Raw genomic sequence first — 18,538 nt, 5'->3', positions numbered from 1 at the left:
ACTTGACTGGACAGACTGGATTGATGGATGACTTGGTCATCAGAATCCTGTGAATGGTGATGTGACATCACTGATGTCACTAGGAACAAAGATGGTTGTAGCAACTTGGGCCTGTCTTCATGTGGTGAGGCACAGGTCCCACAGCAGAGGTCTGGACTTGACCTCCACTTACTCTCTTCTCTAGACTCACTCTAACTTGTCCCCGTCTAGACAGACAAGGGAAAGAGGCCCTGGTTGACCAAAGCAATCATGTGGTTCTCTGTGCATTGTCCTGCACAGACAAGAGTAACACTTTACACAACATACTACATATATACCAGAGCAGTGGGACCGGAGCAGGCACGATAAAGTGACAATCACCTGACAGGACAGGTGGAAAGTGCATTCTGCACCGGGACATCACAACATTATATGCTGGTCTGGCACTGCCATCATGCAACTATGCAGTTTCTGGACTGCCTGAGCTACAAGCCACACCTCAGCACGTGTTAGGGATTCTAAGGGTCGGGATTGCCTAAAGATGCCCTCCATCAAGTGACACTGTGATGGAGAGCATACTGAGGAGGGAGGCATAGGAGGATGGGGGAAATGCTGACAGGGGACAAGCTGAGAAAAAGGGACATGGGATGGAGAGGCACATGGCATGGAAGTGAGGACATGCTAAGGAGGGGGGACATGGGATGGATGGGGTGACATGCTGAGATGGGGGACATGGAAACAAAATAAAAAGAAGGTGCACACCTAGTGCAGATCATCTAAAATAGTATTCTGGAAAAAAAGTCAAGATAGATGGATCCTTACCTAGTTATGTTATGCTAAGAGCATAACATCTGTAAGCACATAGTTTAGCAGGAATACGCAGCTACCTGGTCCCTCTGGCATTTGACAGAATGGTCCCCGGTACGATATGCAGTCAAAAGCAGAACCGTAGCGTATATCGAACTAGAAAAGGGGACGCTGAACTCACACGATCCAGATTCATTAGAACAAAGGTTTACCTGTCAAAAGAAGCAGCGCATACAATCATGCGTTTCCAGCCCGGACAGGGCTTTTCCTAATGTTAATAACAAAATTTGTACCACTATAGATCAAATGAAGTTACGATAGACATTAAGTATTTATTCATTAGTTTGGAAATAAAACCTGCTTTCTAGTGGAATATTTTAGACATTTTTAGTATTGTAAAATAGCTTATTTTGTTCTAGAACAGAAGAGGTTAAATAGTTGTTCTTTAGTTCATGCCACTGTCTTAGTGCTCAGCACATTGATTTAAGGATGTGATAAATATTCTAACCTTTACACTTGATATACATTACTTATTAATGAGTGCATTTGTTTTCTTCTGGAACCAGTGCAAATGGCACAGAAATCTATCTAAAATTTGGCCAGTGCTTCATAGAAAAAATGCAAGAGCGGTGGAAAAACCATTGGGAGCTATGATGCAATGTCGGGTTAAGATATGTATGTGAAATATGATATATTAAATTCATCATGAGTTATCATAATGTGTTACTTGTGGTTTTACATAGGACTGCAGGTAAATCTGCTGCATCACTTTTACTGGTATAGGAGAAATACAGTATGATAAAATGAGTTAAGTACAAATGAAAGGGGTATCCAAAGGATAGGGGATAAGATGCCTGATCTTGGGGGGCCCGCTGCTTAGACCCCCCGCGATCTCCCTGCAGCACCCGCATTCTATGCGGGTGCTGAATCTCCAGTTTCGGAAACCTCCGGGGGGCCGTCACGCCCCCTCCCATAGACATGAATGGAGGGAGATCGCAGGGAGATCGCGGGGGCGATCAGACATCTTATCCCCTATACTTAGGATAGGATATTTAAATGTTTTTGCCCGGAAGACCCCTTTAATGTTTGCTACATTTCTTGCTACATCTTCATATTTGACACGAATGCACCTAATGCCTTCTATGCAAAAATTGACTCATGTCTCAGGAGCCTGTCGGTAGAAAATGCTCTCTGAAAACATTCTGGTAATCCCATGTAGATGTAAGCGCAAAGATTTATCATAACCTGTCCAGAAGAAAAGTTGCTGACTTTCCTATAGCAACCAATCAAAACACTTCTTTCTATTATAAAAGAAGCAATCTGATTGGTTGCTATGGGCAACTCAGCAACTTATCCTCTGGACAGGTTTTGATTAATCTCCCCCAAAAACTCTATTATGTGGGGACCAGAAACAGAAGACCACAGTACAACTAAGTATCCCAGGTTACAGCACAAAAGTACAACATATGTTTAGAAGTGCTGAATTGATTAGAGCTACACTAACATCCATTAGCTCCGCCTGTGAGGATTAGCCACTTAGCATGTGCCCTTTGAAATTTTGGGTTTGGCTAAATCTCTGTAGGCCATCTAATGAACACTATGGAGCATAAATTGGGACTGGCACAATGGGCCAGATTTTCCCCCAGCAGCCAATCACAGTTCAGCTTTCACTTTCCCAGAGCTCATTAGCTGTGATTGGTTGCTGTGGGAAAATCTCTCAATTTTTTCTCTCACAGTTTGATAAATCTGGACCAATACGTTTAGATGGAGCAATGATGCCCATTCCATCATTACTATATTACGATTTCAGAATATTTTCATTTTAGTTTTCATTTGCCGGATGTTTTCTCTATTTTAAGTGGTTCTTGCTGCCGGAATTTCTTCAATCAGTTTAAGAGTAAAAGGTCATACACCGTTCGAGAACTTTGTCTGAAAAAGCTGAAGATTTTTAATTATCTATATCAAACATCCAAGACCAAATGTAAAAACAAAAACTAAAAAACAGTGTGTATGTCAAGAGAGGAATATATTAATTCCTGTGAATAACAGCTATTTACTGTACTTCTTAAAGGGATACTCCCTTGGAGAACTTTTTTTTTTTAGATCAACTGGTGCCAGTTACAAACAGATTTGTAAATTACTTCTATTAAAAAATCTTAATCTTTCCAGTACTTTTTAGGGGCTGTATACTACAGAGGAAATGTTTTTCTTTTTGGATGTCTCTTATGTCACGACAACAGTGCTCTCTGCTGACCTCTGCTGTCCATTTTAGGAACTGATCAGAGCAGGAGAAAATCCCCATAGCAAACATATGCTGCTCTGGACAGTTCCTAAAATGGACAGCAGAGGTCAGCAGAGAGCACTGTGGTCGTGATATAAGAGAAATCCAAAAAGAAAAACATTTTTTTCTGAAGTATACAGCCCCTAAAAAGTACTGGAAACATTACGATTTTTTAATAGAAGTAATTTACAAATCTGTTTAACTTTCTGGCACCAGTTGATTAAAAAAAAAGTTTTCCATGGGATTACCCCTTTAAGGCACAGAAGGAGGAATTGGTATAATGGCTGGATAGATAATGGAAAATTCACCCATGCTAAAGAGTTAGCAAAAAAAAAAAAAAAAAAAAAAAAAAAAAAATATATATATATATATATATATAACATAAAAAATAAAATAATTTACTTATTATTAACCCCTTAAGGACCAGGCCATTTTACACCTTAGGACCAGAGTGTTTTTTGAACATCTGACCACTGTCCCTTTAAACATTAATAACTCTGGAATGCTTTTACCTATCATTATGATTCCGAGAATGTTTTTTCGTGACATATTCTACTTTATGTTATTGGTAAAATTTTGTCGATACTTGCATCTTTCATAGTGAAAAATTCCAAAATGTGATGAAAAAATTGAAAATTTTGCATTTTTCTAACTTTGAAGTTCTCTGCTTGTAAGGAAAATGGATATTCCAAATCATTTTTTATTTTTATTCACATATACAACATGTCCACTTTATGTTTGCATCATAAAATTTACATATTTTTACTTTTGGAAGACACCAGAGGGCTTCAAAGTTCAGCAGCAATTTTCCAATTTTTCACAAAATTTCCAAAATAACAATTTTTCAGGGACCAGTTCAGGTTTGAAGTGGATTTGAAGGCTCTTCATCTTAGAAATACCCCATAAATGACCCATTATAAAAACTGCACCCCCCAAAGTATTCAAAATGACATTCAGTCAGTGTTTTAACCCTTTAGGTGTTTCACAGGAATAGCAGCAAAGTGAAGGAGAAAATTCACAATCTCCATTTTTTACACTCGCATGTTCTTGTAGACCCAATTTTTGAATTTTTACAAGGGGTAAAAGGAGAAAATGTATACTTATATTTGTAGCCCAATGTGTCTTGAGTAAGCACATACCTCATATGTCTATGTAAATTGTTCGGTGGGCGCAGTAGAGGGCTCAGAAGCGAAGGAGCAACAAGGGGATTTTGGAGAGTAAAATTTTCTGAAATGGTTTTTGGGGGGCATGTTGCATTTAGGAAGCCCCTATGGTGCCAGAACAGGAAAAAAAAACACATGGCATACCATTTTGGAAACTAGACCCCTTGAGGAACGTAACAAGGAATAAAGTGAGCCTTAATATCCGACAGGTGTTTCACGACTTTTGCATATGTAAAAAAATGTAAAAAAAATTTCACTAAAATGTGTGTTTCCCCCCAAATTTCACATTTATGCAAGGGTTAATAGCAGAAAATACCCTCCAAAATTTGTAACCCCATCTTTGTAACCCCATACTCTTCTGGGTATGGAGGTACCCCATAAGTTGACCTGAAGCGCACTACGGGCGAACTACAATGCTCAGAAGAGAGGGAGTCATATTTGGCTTTTTGAGAGCAAATTTTGCTCGGGGGGCATGTCGCATTTAGGAAGCCCCTATGGTGCTAGGACAGCAAAATAACCCCCACATGGCATACTATTTTGGAAACTAGATCCCTTGAGGAACGTAACAAGGGGTACAGTGAGCATTTACCCGCCACTGGTGTCTGTCAGATCTTTGGAACAGTGGGCTGTACAACATTTTTTATTTGCACAGCCCACTGTTCCAAAGATCTGTCAGACACCAGTGGGGTGTGAATTCTCACTGCACCCCTCATTACATTCCGTGAGGGGTGTAGTTTCCGAAATGGGGTCACATGTGGGGTTTTGGTTTTTTTGCGTTTGTCAAAACCCCTGTAACAATCAGCCACCCCTGTGCAAATCACCTCAAATGTACATGGCGCACTCTCCCTTCTGGGCCTTGTTGTGCGCCCCCAGAGCACTTTGCGCCCACATATGGGGTATCTCCGTAGTCGGGAGAAATTGCATTACAAATTTTGGGGGGCTCTTTTCCCTTTTACCTCTTGTCAAAATGAAAAGTATAGGGCAACACCAGCATGTTAGTGTAAAAAAATTATTTTTTTACAATAACATGCTGGTGTAGACCCCAACTTCACCTTTTCATAAGGGGTGAAAGGAGAAAAAGCCCCCCAAAATTTGTTAGGCAATTTCTCCCGAGTACGGCGATACCCCATATGTGACCCTAAACTGTTGCCTTGAAATACGACAGGGCTCCGAAGTGAGAGCGCCATGTGCATTTGAGGCCTGACTTAGGGATTTGCATAGGGGTATTCTACGCCAGTGATTCCCAAACAGGGTGCCTCCAGCTGTTGCAAAACTCCCAGCATGCCTGGACAGTCAACGGCTGTCCGGCAATACTGGGAGTTGTTGTTTTGCAACAGATGGAGGCTCCATTTTGAAAACAGTGGCGTACCAGACGTTTTTCATTTTTATTGGGGAGGGGAGGGGGACTGTGTAGGGGTATGTGTATATGTAGTGTTTTTTACTTTTTATTTTATTTTGTGTTAGTGTAGTGTAGTGTTTTTAGGGTACAGTCACACGGGCGGGGGATTACAGTTTCCAGCTGCGTGTTTGACCTGCCGTGCAAAATTTGCTGCATTGCAAACTTGCAGCCTGATACTCACTGTAAGCCCTCTGCCCATGTGAATGTATCCTGTACATTCACAGGGGGGGGGGGGGGACCTCCAGCTGTTGCAAAACTACAACTCCCAGCATGCACAGTCTATCAGTGCATGCTGGTAGTTATAGTTTTGCAACAGCTGGAGGCACACGGGTTGGGAAACACTGAGTTAGGAAACAGACAATGTTTCCCAACCAGTGTGCCTCCTGTTGTTGCAAAACTACAACTCCCAGCATTCTCAGGCATTCTGGAAGTAGTAGTTCGACAACATCTTTAGAGCCAGATGTTGCCGAACTACAACTCCCAGCATGCTTGGAGTTGTAGTTTTGCAACATCTGGAGGACTACAGTTTGCAGACCACTAATACAGTGGTTCCCAATCTGTGCCCTTCCAGATGTTGCAAAACTACAACTCCCAATATGCCAAAACTGTCCAGGCATGCTGGGAGTTGTAGTTCTGCAACATCTGAAGGGCCAGATGTTACAGAACTACAACTCCCAGCATGCCTGGACAGTAAGGGCATGCTGAGGATGTGTAGTTTTGCAACATCTGGAAGGGCACACTGGTCTCCAAACTGTGGACCTCCAGATGTTGCAAAACTACAACTCCCAGCATGCCCAGACGCCAAGGACTGTCTGGGCATGCTGGGAGTTGTAGTATACAGGGTCCCAATACAGCAATGCATGTTGCTTTACGGCCACGTGCATTGCTGTAAAGGGCCCGACCGCGGCTGAAGATCTACTCACCTGTCGCCGCCACTGCCATCTTCATCGCTGGGATCCGGGTCTTCAGGGACGAGGTAAGTACCGGGGCCGGGCCCCAGCACTCCCCTGTCCCCCGCCGCATCCTCCGGTCTTCCTCCCGTCCTCTCTGGACTTCCAGGGGCCGGGCAGGGCGGGAGGAAGTAACCGCCCCCCCCCTTGCGATTGGTCGGTTAACTAACTGAAGAATAGCAGGGGATCGGAGGAGGTGGCAGGCTTGCCACCTCGCTCCTGTAAGTTAGCATGGACCTGGCTGTCTGTGACAGCCGGGATCATGCGAAATTACCGGGCGGTCGGGTCCCAGAGACCCAATCAGCCCGGTGTCGCCGCAGATCGCAAGGGCGATCCTACATGGCCCCCCTCGGCGTTTGCCCTGGATGCCTGCTGAAGGATTTCAGCAGGCATCCAGTTCCGATCTCTGCCCGGCAAGCGGCAGGGACCGGAAAACGCCATGACTTCGTGGGACGTCATTGGTCCTTAAGGCCCAGGGTGCCATGACGTCCCAGGACGTCATTGGTCCTTAAGAGGTTAATGAATGGGGTGTTTATAGACCTCCTGCTTCCATACATGACTACATTATTAATCAAAGACTTTTTAGGTACCTAATTTTTTCCTCAGACATCGATGGCTAATATGTCTTAAAGAGGAAAAGGATCCTTTGTATTGAAACAATTACAGACTGATCTGATTTCTGGCACTTTGACTGAAAACCTTGATGCCAATTTTGAGAGTCTTGAACAAGTGGTTTTTGTGTCACTGAGGGGGGCTAAAGACATCACATACAGACTTCGGGGGTTGGTGCTAAGAAGGCTACTCAGAAAATATGAAAACTGCACTCCACAGTTTATAAAATAAATTTCTTCAATGTACCACAATCCTACAGATAGACTTGGGTAAATGGAGTATTCTCCAGCATTCTACTGTTAGACTGGGGTAATGTAAATGAAATATTGTCCGGGATTACCCCTCTCTCCGTTGTTTGTGATTAGAGTTGAGCGAGACGAGCCTCCTGAACCCAGATTCGATCTGAACTTCAGGCAGTTAGGGGTTTGCAGAACTTTTGAATATTGCCAGGTTCAGCTTGGCCAAACCTGTCAATGTTGGATCTGATCTGTGCCTGCAGCTAGACAGCTGCGAGCAAAGCAAATGCTTTAACCCTGGGCTGGGCTGAGCACGGAGTTAGGGCTGCTGAAAGTAAAACATCTTTTGACATGTTAAAAGTTGTTGATGGCATCAGGTGTCACTCTTGAGACCCACTACGATCCTGAATGGCAGGTTGGGTAAGAGAGCAGCCTTGCACTTAGCTTCCCAGCCAGCAGATCTCTCTTCTGCCCGGGGAGCTCAGCAATACCTCCCGCCTCCCCGGCCTGTCAATCAGGATCAAAGCGGGTCTCATAAGTGACACCCGGTGCCATCAACAAATTTTGACATGTCTTAATGACATGTCAAAAGTTGTTTCCGGCATGTCTGAGTGCTATGGCCAGTCCAGCAATGAAAAGGTTGATTAGCGCTACTGAGCTAAAGAACCCATTGGGGGGTTTGTATATAGCCTTTGCTGTGTACAACAGAAAAAACACTTACCAAGCTTCTTCTTGGTCCATCGGTCTTCTTCTGTAGCCCTGCCTCTAATGATGTCATCATCAGAGGCTGGGCTACAGGTGAAGATTGATGGACCAAGAACATTGCTGGTACCGCATATACACGATTTTTCGTGCTGAAAACACCCCCCTCGGCTTATACTCGAGTGAACTCTCCACCCGCAGTGGTCTTCAACCTGCGGACCTCCAGAGGTTTCAAAACTACAACTCCCAGCAAGCCCTGGCAGCCATCGGCTGTCCGGGCTTGCTGGGAGTTGTAGTTTTGAAACCTCCGGAGGTCCGCAGGTTGAAGACCACTGCGGCCTTCGACATCATCCAGCCCCCTCTCACCCCCTTTAGTTATGTACAGTACTCACCTCCGCTCGGCGCTGGTCCGGTGCTGCAGTACTGTCCGGAGAGGAGGTCGTCCGGTGGGATAGTGGTTCCGGGCTGCTATCTTCACCGGGGAGGCCTCTTCTAAGCGCTTCGGGCCCGGCCCCAGAATAGTCACGTTGCTTTGACAACGACGCAGAGGTAAGTTCATTGCCAACGTACTTCTGCGTCATTGTCAAGGCAATGCCTCTATTCCGGGCCCGCAGTGCGGAGAAGAGGCGCCCCCAGTGAAGATAGCAGCCCGGAACCACTATCCCATCGGACGACCTCCTCACCGGACAGTCCTGCAGCACCAGACCAGCGCCGAGCGGAGGTGAGTACTGTACAGAACTAAAGGGGGGCGAGAGGGGGCTGGATGATGTCGAAAGCCGCAGTGGTCTTCAACCTGCGGACCTCCGGAGGTTTCAAAACTACAACTCCCAGCAAGCCCGGACAGCCGATGGCTGCCCGGGCTTGCTGGGAGTTGTAGTTTTGAAACCTCTGGAGGTCCGCAGGTTGAAGACCACTGCGGGCAGATGATGACAAGAGGATGATGAAGGGGGGGGGTGTGGGATGATGAAGGGGGGGTGTGGGATGATGAAGGGGGGGTGTGGGAGGATGACAAGGGGATGATGAAGGGGGGTGGGGATGATGACAAGGGGGTGATGAAGGGGTGTGTGGGATGATGACAAGGGGATAATGACAGGTGATGATGATGAGGGTCTGGATGATGACAGGCGGTGATGATGATGAGGATGTTAATGACGGGGGATGATGATGACAGGGGGGGATGATGTATTTCCCACCCTAGGCTTATACTCGAGTCAATAACTTTTCCTGGGATTTTGGGTTGAAATAAGGGGTCTCGGCTTATACTCGGGTCGGCTTATACTCAAGTATATACGGTAAGTATGAGTCTGTTCACATTGTGCATTTTTAGAATGCCTTTTTGTTTTTAAAAGGCATGTTAAAATATATTTAATGTGAACAGACCCTTGTGTTCCCAGACAGGTAGCCTCCAGCTGTCTTTAAAGTACAACTGCCATTAAACTGGAGGCTAGCTGTTGCTTCTTTAAAGGGAACCAATCATCATATTTTACCATATATAATGCTTGGCAAAGCTTAAAATATAGTATAAAATCTTTATCCTCACCATCCCTGGGATAAAATATAGGATAAAATCTTTATCCTCACCATACGTCATCGCTTTGCTCCATCTGTCCAGTGAGCAGAGCGATGGCGCGGCCCGTCAATCAAGCCGAGGGGAAGTTGTTGCTGGCTGAAGACATGGGACGAGGTGAGAGGAGGTCACCGCCCAGGGGACTATTTACGAAGCCGACAGGGAGCATCTTATAAGTTCATATCCTCACCATCCCTGGGGGCAGGAGCATCCCTCGGGGATGGTGAGGATAAAGATTTTACCCTTCATAATGCTTTGCCAAGCGTTATATAGGGTCAAATCTGATGATTGGTTCCCTTTAACTACAACCCCCATCATTTGAAGACAGCCTTTGGCTGTCTGGGAATTATTGTGGTTGAAGTTAAGCAGCTGGAGGCTTCCTGTTTGGGAGCATACTGTTTATGGGCGCTCTCTCCCCATCAGAGCGCCCCAAATATACTAACCCATTTTTTGTGTTTTCATTCCTTATCGTTCTTGTGTATGCAGAGGATTACTTTGGATTCGGTGGCCTACGGCGATGACCTGCGTCTCATAGACAGAATCCATTACTAGGGCTTAGCATTAGCCACAAAAACAGCTGGCACTGACCTCCAATTATTGCCTTGATACACACCACCACAGGGGTGCCAGGAAGAGCTGGTACCAGCAGGCCCAGCCCAGGACTGGGCCTAAGCAGTTTTAGGCTGGTAATGTCTGGCTATTGCTGTTTGGTTGGTATTTTGCTTAGAATCAAAATACAGGGAACCACACACGCTTTTTTTTTTAAACTTACTTTTTTTTTTTTAAAAAGTGTGAGGTTCACCGTATTTCCATTCTCAGCAAGATACCAACAAAACAGCAACAGCCTGATGATACCAAGCTGGGCGAGGACCATTGTTAATAGCCCTCCCCAGCCTAAATAACACTACCTCCATGGTTTCCACATAGGCTTCCATAGTTCAGAGCCCAGCCACCAAGGGCAATCACAAATCCACCATTTCTCTGTCCATCCCCTCCACTCCCATATCCCCCACTGCTCCTCCCACCAAGGACATCCTGAGAAAGGACCTCCTCAACCTCATGGGGCAGCTGTCTGACCAACAATCCATTCTTCCCTCTAGTAGATTTCGTACAGTCTCAGACACGGTTTTTGAGGATTCCTTAACTTTGACCACCAACCCAGACACCCCCTACAGACGTCTCTCTGTACACCAATTCTTCACTCCAGTCAGCACCCCTCACAGGACAGATGACAGCATCACATAACTCACCTACATCAGACTCTTCTCCCACCAACAACACCACATTTTTTTAGGACTACCAGCAGCAATCAGCCCCAAACCCAACACCCCCCCCCGTTACTGGTGAACCAGAAAGATCTTCCCTCCCTGGAACAGATCCACATAGCACCCCCCTCGGAACAAAAAGAAAAAAAAACAAGAAAGAGGGGATGCAGAGGAGGAGCCAGCACCAAAGAGAGAAAATAAACTAAAATAATATTTCAAGATCAAACCAAAGTACTAAACACGGTGAAGATTTTCAACCTCTCCAAGTATGTACTGGATGAGGTAGAGCAAAGGGTCCTGGAAAACTGTCTCTCCTTTTGCCCCACGTCTAAATCCAATAACTATGAACTTTGTTTTAGATCTAAACATTTTCATACGGAAGCTTACGATCAAAAGATTCTTCTGCCTTAAAGAATCCAACGGTCTCCCTACTACCACCAAGGGCGACCCTGAACCCTCTGCCCTGATACCACTTCCAGTTACCACCGGGCTGCACCCCAGGTCCAATTTCTATCCCCTACATGCAAAGGGCAGTTTCATCGATGTATTCTCGCCACTGGTACAAGCTGACTTTGATGGCCTCACCAAGAGAACCACCCAGAAGAAATACACATACAACCTGTCAGTTGCGGAAAGAGAAGCCATTAAATCACTCTCTGACAACAAACTCATTACCAATCCATCCGGCCGATAAAGGTGGAGGAATCGTTGTTCTCAACAGAGACTACATCACTGAGGCTAAAATACTTTTATCGGATACCACCTACTACTCACCCATACTGCATAACCCCACCAAGGCTTGCCAGGACGAGCTCACATGTCTTGATAATTCTGGGGTATCTCAGGGGGTACTATTGAAATCTGAAAGGGAGTACATTCTTATCACAGAACCCGCTCTCCCACTGTTTTACTACCTTCCTAAAATACACAAGAGTACCAACAATCCCCCTGGTCGACCTATTATATCCGGCATAAATTCCATCTCATCCAATCTCTCCCACTACATAGATCTACTTTTGCAGAACCATGTCACCAATCTTAAATCATACTTGAAAGACACCACAGACTTCATTAAATCCATCCTTAAAAGTTGAATGGAAACCAGAATACCTTCTCATCCCCATAGACATAACATCACTTTACACCATAATCAAACATGAGGCTGGTATCAATACCGTTTCACACTTCATCTCCAATGATCTGTCTATGCCTGAAGCTCAAGTGGACTTCATATTAACCCCTTAGCGATCACGCGAATGTCCGACATTAACCCCTCAGATGGCGTGATCAATACAGATCACGGCATCTGCAGCATTGCGGACCCTAAAATGGATGATAGGATCACTCGCAGAGCTGCAACGGCGATCCGATCATCCAGCATGGCAGCCGGAGGTCCCCTCACCTGCCTCTGCTGCCTTCCACGGGTCTTCTGCTCTGGTCTGCGATCGAGCAGACCAAAGTAGAAGATGACCGATAATACTGATCAGTGCTATGTCCTATGCATAGCACTGAACAGTATTAGCAATTGAATGATTACTATAAATAGTAAGTGTAAAAATAAAAGTAAAAAAAGTTTAAAAAAGTGAAAAAAATTTGAAAAACCCCTTCCTCCATTAAAAACGTAAATTGTCCCATTTTCCCTATTTCACCCCCAAAAAGTGTGAAAAAAATATTTTATATGCATATTTGGTATCGCCGCGTGCATAAATATCCCAACTATTAAAATAAAATGTTAATGATACTGTATGGTGAACGGCGTGAACGTAAAAAAAATGTGAAAAATTGCTGTTTTTTTTTTATAACATTTTATTCCGAAAAAAATTTATAAAAAAAGTATTAAAAGTTTTATATAATCAATTTATGAGCCCTGTACTTTGTATGGTATCAATAAAAAGTACAGCTCACTGTGCAAAAAATGAGCCCTCATACCGCAGCTTATACGGAAAAATTAAAAATTTATATGTCTTCAAAATAGGGGGATTTTAAACGTACTAATTTGGTTAAACAGTTTGTGATTTTTTTTTTAAGCGCAACAGTAATAGAAAAGTTAGTTATCATGGGTATCATTTTAATCGTATTGACCCAAAGAATAAAGAACACATGTCATTTTTACCGTAAATTGTACGGAATGAAAACAAAACCTTCCAAAATTTGCAAAATTGCGGTTTTCTTTTTAATTTCCCCACACAAATAGTATTTTTTTGGTTGCGCCATACATTTTATGGTAAAGTGAGTGATGGCATTACAATGGACAACTGGTCGCGCAAAAAAAAGCCCTCATACTAGTCTGTGGATGAAAATATAAAAGAGATGATTTTTTGAAGCCGAGGAGGAAAAAACGAAAACGTAAAAATAAAATTGTCTGAGTCATTAAGGCCCAAATGGGCTGAGTCCTTCAGGGGTTAAAGGGACTCCGTTTCATACACATAATTACTTCAAATTCATGGGCCAACTTTACATACAGCACACCGGAACTGCTATGGGATCCAAAGTGGCCCCTAGCTCTCCAAACCTCTTCCTAGGGTTATTCGAGGAAGTAGTTGTATATTCCCATCACCTATTTTCCAACTACATCTTCTACAAGCATTACATAGAGGACATCTTCATAGTCTGGAAGGGCGACAGGTCCAGCTTGAATAATTTCATTACACATCTGAATTCCAATTACTGATCACTGCACTTCACCCAATCTGTCTACACCAACAATGCAGAATTTCTGGATGTACTGGTTTCACATGATGGTCACTCACTCCACCCCAGGACATATTTTAAACCAGTAGATAGCAACAGCTATCTTAGCTTCGACAGTGGCCACTTCAAAAAATGGCTGCGCAATGTGCTATATGGACAGTTCAAGAGGATTAGGAGGAACTGCACCAGGGACAGTGACTTTATCACTCAAAGCAACATCTTGAAGGCCTGTTTTAAGGTGAAAGGCTATCCCCGGTCTCTGGTACAATCCTCCTATACTAGAGCCCTCTCCCTCAGTAAGCACACATGCTTACTTCCTAAACCCGAACAGACCAACACCACCACAGAACGTACATCCAACTTCATCACCACCTACAGTAGACAACACAAGGACATCAGGAAAAATTTAACCAAACATTAGGCAGTCCTCCTAAAAGACCCATACCTTAGGATCACTCTTCCACCTAGACCTTCCCTCACATTCCGTAGGGCCCGGATCCTGCAGAATATGATTGCTCCCAGTAAGCTTAAGTCCACATCGCAGCAGTCCAACCCCTCCATACTCTCGGACATAACTGGAAGCTACAGATGTGGGCTATCACGCTGCAAATGCTGCCCAAACACTACATACAAATATCAAGTGTTCTCCTCTACTGTTACCAGTGAAATATTGCCCATCAAATCTTTCCTCAACTGTGGTTCGCAGTATATCATCTACTCACTCCAATGCCCCTGTAACAAACAATATATGGACAGGACCATACGGTGCCTCAGAGAATGCTTGAACAAGCACCGTAGCAATACAACACACAGTTTCCTGCTACACAGCATCTTGTGCCACATGACAGAGCACCACCAGGGGAACTTCAGTGCTATCCGGGCCACCCCTATCGAACACATCACCAAGGAAGTAAACCAGAAAACCAGAGATACAACAGTCTCTGTACCCTGTCTCCTGGGAGTCTGAATGAGATGATCGAGTGCAATCTCTAATCCAGCTGCTACCCCACTTCCCAATACCCATCCACTCTGATCCTCCAATCCCCCCCCCCCCCCCATAAGTCCTTTCACCCATCACTGACTTTATATCAATGCTAGCTTTTGCCCGCGGCTTCGCTCGCGTAAAAAATTTGGGGTAACATAGATTTACTTTTTACGATCCTATAGTAATGAGGCCGCTCTGTGTAAAGTCTACAGGCATCCAAACAACCCGAAAAATGACATCTGCTTTTTCATGGAATTGAAGATCGACATCCTTTGAGGACTTTCACAGAGTCTGCGCGCAGTGGAATCCGCCTTCTCGCACTGCTTATATACTTCCAACTGTCCTCCTATCCCATCCTCATATCCTGTCCTCCTATCCCATTCTCCTATCCCGACCTCCTATCCCGGCCTCCTATCCCGACCTCCTAAAACAACCTCCTATTCCGTCCTCCTATCTTGACCTCCTATCTCAACCTCCTATCTTTACCTCCTATCCCGACCTCCTATCCCGACCTCCTATCCTGACCTCCTATCCCGACCTCCTATCCCAACCTCCTATCCCGTCCTCCTATCCCGACCTCCTATCCTGTCCTCCAATCCCATCCTCATATCCCATCCTCATATCCCGTCCTCTTATCCCGTCCTCCTATCTCGACCTCCTATCTCGACCTCCTATCTCGACCTCCTAAGTCGTCCTCCTATCCGGACCTCCTATCCCGACCTCCTATCCCTTCCTCCTATCTCGACCTTCTATCTTTACCTCCTATCCCGACCTCCTATCCCAACCTCCTATACCGTCCTCCTATCCTGACCTCCTATCTCGACCTCCTATCTCGACCTCCTATCCTGACCTCCTATCCCGACCTCATATGCCGACCTCCTATCCCGTCCTCATATCCCATCCTCCTATCCCGTCCTCCTATCCCGACCTCCTATCCCGTCCTCCTATCTCGACCTCCTATCCCATCCTACTACCCCATCCTCCTATACCATACTCCTATCTCGACCTCCTATCCCGACCATCTCGACCTCCTATCCCTTCCTCTATGTTGACCTCCTATCCCATCCTACTATCCCGTCCTCCTATCTCGACCTCCTATCCTGACCATCTCGACCTCCTATCTCGACCTCTTATGCCGTCCTCCTATCCCGACCTCCTATCCTGACCTCCTATCCTGACCTCATATCCCTTCCTCCTATCCCGATCTCCTATCCCGACCTCCTATCCACTCCTCATATCCCTTCCTCCTATCTCGACCATCTAACCCGACCTTGTCTTAAAAACAACACCTGTGCAAAAATTCAGGTTTCTAGGTCCAAGGGTTTAGGCTTGGCATTGATGAGTCAGGTCTTCTCCTTTTATATATAAGATATCTATTACGTACCTTTTCATCATGTCTTACTTTATTACCCATATCTATTATTTATGTATCACTTTGTCCTTATTGTTATTCATGTTCCAACTATTATTCTTATATCTATATATATATATATATATATATATATATATATATATATATAAAACTTAATGGGTTTAATTTACTAAAAGTGGAGTGTAGGTTTCTTTGTGGGTTTTGATTTCCGACAGGTATTTTCCCAAGGTATTTACTAAAGTTTCCTTACATTTTGCACTTTTCCCTACGTTCTGCTTTTTTTTACAACTGTTCTGAACTGTCGGGTTTTCCTCAGCTCAAATCCACCACATTTTCTGTGGAAACAATAGTAAATATGTTGGGATTTTTCAAAACTGTCGGACCACGCCCCTTTTTCCGGGCCCACACGCATCTTATCCCGTGGCCATGCCCCTTTTTGTTTTTTCTTCTTGTAAAATGGTGGGTTTTGGTTTTTTTGGGGTCACAAATTGTGTCGCAAGGGCCATGCGACACAATTTGGGACCAAGACCCGACCAAAAATAGTTGGGATCACGTTAGTAAATAAACCCCAGTGTGTGTATGTGTGTGTGTATATGTATGTGTGTATGTACGTATGTATGTATGTTCCTTAATAATGTCCAAACAGCTAAAGCTATTAACATAAAACTTGGCACACATGTTACTTATATGTCAACAACAAACATAGGATAGGTAATTTAACCCTTACTCACCCCCATTTGCCAGGGTCAGGGTTTTTGTTTAAAGTCCCATACAAGTCTATGGGAAATATTTGTTACTGCATAACTTTCAATCAGCTGGAGATATTTCCATAATACTTGGTCACATGTTACTTATATGTCCAGTTAAAATATAGGATAGTTAATTTAACCCTTAACTACCCCCCATTTGTGATGGTTGGGGTTTTTATTTAAAGTCCCATGTAAATCAAGGGGATATGTATATTCCCACTTAACTTGGTCGAGATAGGAGGTCAAGATAGGAGGACGGGATGGTTGGGATGGTTGGGATAGGAGGTCAAGATAGGAGGTTGATATATGAGGTCGAGATAGGAGGACGGGATGGTCGGGATAGGAGGTCGAGATAGGAGGTCAAGATAGGAGGTTGAGATAGGAGGACGGGATGGTCGAGATAGGAGGTTGAGATAGGAGGTCGAGATAGGAGGATGGGATGGTTGAGATGGTCAGCATAGGAGGTCGAAATAGGAGGTTGAGATAGGAGGATGGGATGGTCGGGATAGGAGGTCAAGATAGGACGTCGAGATAGGAGGTCGGGATAGGAGGACGGGATAGTAGGACAGGATAGGAGGACGTGATAGGAGGTTGGGACAGGAGGTCGGGATAAGAGGTCGGGATAGGAGGTCAAGATAGGAGGATGAGATAGGAGGACTGGATAGGAGGTCGGGATAGGAGGTCGAGATAGGAGGTTAAGATCGGGATAGGAGATCGAGATAGGAGGACGGGATATGAGGACGGGATAGGAGAACGGGATAGGAGGTTGGGATAGGAGGTTAGGATAGGAGGTTGAGATAGGAGGACGGAATAGGAGGACGGGATATGACGATGGGATAGGAGGTTGGGATAGGAGATGAGGATGGGAGGTCAAGATAGGAGGACAGTATATGAGGACTGGATAGGAGGATGGGATAGGAGGCTGGGATAGGAGATCGGGACAGGAGGTCGGGGTATGAGGATGAGATATGGGGTTGGGAAAGCTTCCTCTGTTGATTTTCCTCTACAACAAGGATTAGAAAGGAAAAACCGGGCAACACCGGGTACCCAGCTAGTATATATATATATATATATATATATATATATATATATATATATATTCATATTATTATCATTAATTTATTACCACTAGCTGCTAGAACTCTTATCTACCATATAATATTCCTTAATACTAACCTATGCATCATCTTTTACGCCCTCCTGTCCATATCTATTACCCATATTGATTACTCAGGTACTGATCATATTACTACTACTACTTTATTCATTCTATTAAAGTGCATTCTATCAGTGCATTCTATTATATGCCAATGCATTTCATAATAATTATTATATGTTATTTCCTTATTATGCATCATCTTGAGCTGCAACACCATCCCTTGCTACTACTATTATGATTCATGTGGCCACCTGGCCACCCCCCCTTTTCATGGAGAGGTTGTCTGTGCTAATCTTATCTTACTTTTAGTACTTTACGCCAGACACCGTACCCCTGGTTGCCTCAGTTTATGTGTGAGCCGCCGTTCACCCTGCCACCGCACTACCAGGGCTTGTTTATAGCCTTTTTTATATTCACGGCATTGTTCCTCCACATTACCGTCTGTCCCTGTATGCCAGATCCTCATTGTTATGGCACATAGAGCTCAGCCCAGCAAGAAACAACTTTCGACATGTCAATAAGACATGTCGAAAGTTGTTGATGACAGCCGGTGTCACTCATGAGACCCGCTGCAATCCTGAATGACAGGACGGGTGGCCCGTTTCCCCGGCCTTTAACAGT

Source organism: Hyla sarda, chromosome 2 (genome assembly GCF_029499605.1).
Source record: "Hyla sarda isolate aHylSar1 chromosome 2, aHylSar1.hap1, whole genome shotgun sequence".
Lineage (NCBI taxonomy): Eukaryota > Metazoa > Chordata > Amphibia > Anura > Hylidae > Hyla > Hyla sarda.
The sequence above is the reverse complement of the archived record's forward strand: the minus strand, read 5'-3'. Positions refer to the sequence as shown.